General features: G+C 31.0%; 1 non-coding gene across 1 annotated transcript; it reads right to left on the reverse strand.

Annotated features, from left to right (window-relative positions):
• Window positions 1-514: 514 nt before the first annotated feature.
• LOC143259575 (U2 spliceosomal RNA) lies at window positions 515-707 on the reverse strand. The gene has a single exon (XR_013033584.1). It is a non-coding gene; the product is annotated as a U2 spliceosomal RNA (small nuclear RNA).
• Window positions 708-4,383: the final 3,676 nt, after the last annotated feature.

Below are 4,383 nucleotides of genomic sequence, written 5' to 3' on the forward strand. Positions count from 1 at the left end.
AATATTCCTGTACAAAACCCTGAGCATATTTATGTCGTGGCTTGCCTTATAGTAAATTATCCCTAATTGACGTTCAGCTTGGAAACAAAAATGGACAATTTGGGAAGAGAAGATACTCTTATATAGTAAAACCGATTGTCAACAACTATAAAAACAAGTCACAAGGTCGAATAATCGTATCTCCTCTTTCCAAATTGTCCACTTTTGTTTACAAACAGAGGGACAAATTTGACAATTTACTGTATATATACAGTAACGTATTTTTTTATATAAAACATAGTCTAAATGCGCAATATTTTCTAAAATTCGTCGAGATTTTAAGCAACTTTTTAAGTGTCTTAAACGTAATACCAGTTTTTAGGGCAAGAATTTTAAGGATTATATAATACAATATGTACTTTACAATGTACACGTGTTTTTTGCCTACTACCATTTCTAACTACCATCTTTAACATAACATAGATGTGTATTCCATTAATCAACTCGAGAAATCTAATCAATTAATTTTGAAATAAACTAATGGGCCATTCCTAGCGGCACTGCAATGCCAGGCCGACCCGTGACAGAGGGGGAGCGAGCCCCGACCACTCCGTCGGTTTCCAAAAATCAGGTTAATATTCTGACTCCTCGATGAGGAGTGTATCAGATATTAAGCTGATAAGAACAGATACTACACTTTGATCTTAGCCATAAGGCCGAGAAGCGATAACATACCTTCCTTTTGATGCCTTTATATCGTTTCAACCGTTCAATTTCAACAGCGAGAACGGGCGTACTCGAGATGTCCATCTAGCGGTGATACGTGGAACCTTACTTACCCAACTCTAATGGATCAGCGTCCGATCTCCAAGGGCGATGGAGAAATGCATACAAGGCAGTCAGTAAAAGAGTGATACACGAGGGACGTAGAGTATATTATAATTTTGTTACCGAGCGTTTCGAAAGCGGTGTACGTTTATAATTGCCAAAGTTCACAATACAAACAATCATAATTAGTTCTGCTTTTGTATCGTTAATTTCCATGAAATATATTGTCAAGTATATTAAGTATATTAAGTATATAGCGTGTTCTCTAATTTTAAATAACGAATTTTGAAAAACGAGTCTGTGTTGCGAACGTCAAACATATCGGGAAAATAATATTACGAATGTTTATAATCAGTGCTACATAAAAATAAAAATGTTGGTTCTTCATGAACTTTGAAACTTCTGATTTAAATTCGTCTTATTAATATGAAAGTTGGATTTAAAATTAGAGAAAGCTGGAATTGTTTTTGAAAATACATTATGAGCGATCAGAATTTAAGACCTGTAATATATTTAATGGAAATTAGCAAAACAAACGCGGAACTAATTATGTAACACAAAATAAAATGGAAGGTACAACCATGTGATGTGACTCAGAATCAGACCTGTGCTTAAAATAAAGATAAAAAATAACTATTTGAAATCATTTATTTCAGATAGTTATTTACAGTACCGTTATGTGAAAATAAAAATAATATCGATCAAGCATTTTTATCGAGCAAGCACTTTGCTTGCAACGATAAAAACATTGGAAACAGTAGGTTTGCCGTTAAATAATTCGATGGGAATGTATATGAATTAATTAGTCATTTAAATTTATTAATTAACAATTAATCATTTTAAAAATAAACCTGGTGATTGAGCAGAAAATATTATTTCAAATAATTATAATATTAAATACGATGTTATTTTAAATAATTATAATATAAAATAACAGGTTATTTGAAATAATATTTCTAATGATGTTATTTCAGAAGGGATTACAGGCATGAAAATTAAAATACGTAACTATAAAATAAATTACCATGTCACTTGCAATGATATTTTAAACAATGTCATACCGAATATTAATAATATATTATAAACGTATATATGTATATACGGCACTTTCGAAATGCTGGGTACATTTTGTAATGCTGGATAATAAAATTATAATTCACTCTTCCCCCCCCCCCCTCTCCCTCTCTTTCGTTCAATATCTATATGTATATATCTATTTCTCTATCTCCTTTTCCTTCACTCTCTCTATCTCTTAGGCTAACAAGTCACTCTCTCTCTCTCTCTCTCTCTCTCTCTCTCTCTCTCTCTTTCTTTCAATATCTATGTATCTATTTCTCCTTTTCCTTCTCTCTCTCTATCTCTTAGACTACGAGTTAATACGTCTTTAATCCTATAAAACTAATATTATTGAAAAAATACAGGAATAAAACGTGCAATAAATAAACTATTTAAAATGTATCGGTATCATTCATATCGTTAATAAATTTTCCGGAGTTACGATTATCGATCGCCACTCTGAGTTTCATACGTCACTGCTAGGTGGACACTTCGACTAAACCTGTTCTCGCTGTAGAAATTGAGCGATTTCAACGATATAAGGATATTAAGAGAAAAAAAAAGTTTTCGAACGACGATTAAATTCGTCGATGTAATGGTCGAGATTTCAATAATCTTGTATTTTCAAGGATTTCGTGACATATTCTGTTAGATAGACATTCGAGTAACTTTTTTTCCCTTTTCAGCAGTTCCCAAGACAGAACATTGCAAAAAATCTTCGTTTTTGTTAACTTTTCAATACTTGATTTCATTAAAAAAGTTAAATCGTTTTGTCAATCACATGGAATAAATAAGAAAACAATCGCATAACAGAAAGAAACAAAATTTTATCGACATTAACTGTTATTCAAATTGAGTTTAAAATGACGAACATAATTATTACTTAATTCTTTTACGTCGAAGTAATTTTTATATTTTGATTTCATCGCTAGAATAAATGCAAGATAGAAATATTATTGATTCAAATTTTCAGTGCTAATCTAAGTGAGAATGTTTTAAACTATTCTTTAGTATCTTCTTTCGTGTTTTCGATTAATCGTGCTTAATCCGGCTTTATAAACGTAATTGAAGTGAAAAATGAAGATATAATTGAAAACTACGGAAGGATATTTCTGTACAGGGTTACAATAAATTTATTTATGAGTTTATTATTTATGAGATTTCAAGTTGTAAGTATGTATAGCAGGAAAGACGATCTAACGTTGCGTACTTTTATATGAATTAGCTATTATTTATAATTAATGTTGATGGCAATACTTTATTAATTTAATAAATACAAAATTGAAACATTAACGCACAATATACATATTATTAAATTAAAAGTACATACATGTATAGTGAAGCATACAACACATTGTTTATATCGCAATATAGATTGAAAAGATAATTAAAATAGGAAAAGACAAATGTAAAAACATACAAAATACGGACAAGCTCAGTAATTGGGACCTTAGCCCTGTCGAATAAGTTGGTGAAAATCGAAGTAAACATAAACACTCTACTACGAATAACAAATATAAACACAACGTGAGGATGTACGTTCGTAATCATAAATAACTAAAAGTTTGATAATATCAGAAAACATTTAAGCGAACGTTTTATTATGAAAAATATATAGGGTGTCTTGTTTAACACGTTGAACGCCCAGCGTGAATCGGTAGTGTATCTCCTCCAAAAGACTATAACATATTGTCCTGAGTGTCCAGAGTTACCCCAATTATGTTTAAAATGTCTTAACGAATTTCATCGTAACTAATAAAATGTTATAATATTTTAAAAACAAATTTAAACATAAGTATAATTTGTTAGTATAAGTATATTTTATATTTTATTATGTTACTTTATTATTAGTACATTAGTTTATTTATTTTATATTAGTTTTTGTTTACTTTATACTTTATTGTTACCCTATACTGTCTATACTCGTCACAGTTGTGTTACAAGTAAAATTACTATAAATTACCTCCAAAATCCTGCTTTAATTTGACGACGACTGCAGAAACATAGCCGTCACCCAGAATATGGGTGACGTGGCGTTCAACAGTGAGTACAGCAAGATATCTTATTCAACTAGTAAGTGGAAATTACAATCGATAATTTATGGCATTGACAATAGTTCTCGATTCCTGTTTACAATATTGTAATTGCAGTAACTTGATACAAACTTATCTGACGCTGCTCAGCAGCAGCTGCTGGATGTGGTCGTCGACCAATGCAGGACGTAAATATAATTTAACGATTTATCTTTATCGGACTAACAATAATGTCGTATAACACCTTATTAAATTTTTCTCAGTGCCTGATGTTACTTTCTGAGGAAGAAAGTATAGCCTTCCATTTAAGAAAATTAGATTGACCTTTAGATCTCCTGTACTGCTCCACCCACAAGAAACAATTAATACTACACGATGTAGCCCGTCCTATCAAGCAATTTTTGTGTAGGAACATTTTTTAAATAATTATAACTCCTTCCGAGATATCCTGCTGTATTCACTTAAACAAGACACCTTGTAGATTGAA

The sequence above is a fragment of the Megalopta genalis genome, chromosome 5 (assembly GCF_051020955.1).
Source record: "Megalopta genalis isolate 19385.01 chromosome 5, iyMegGena1_principal, whole genome shotgun sequence".
In the NCBI taxonomy this organism is placed as follows: Eukaryota; Metazoa; Arthropoda; class Insecta; order Hymenoptera; family Halictidae; genus Megalopta; species Megalopta genalis.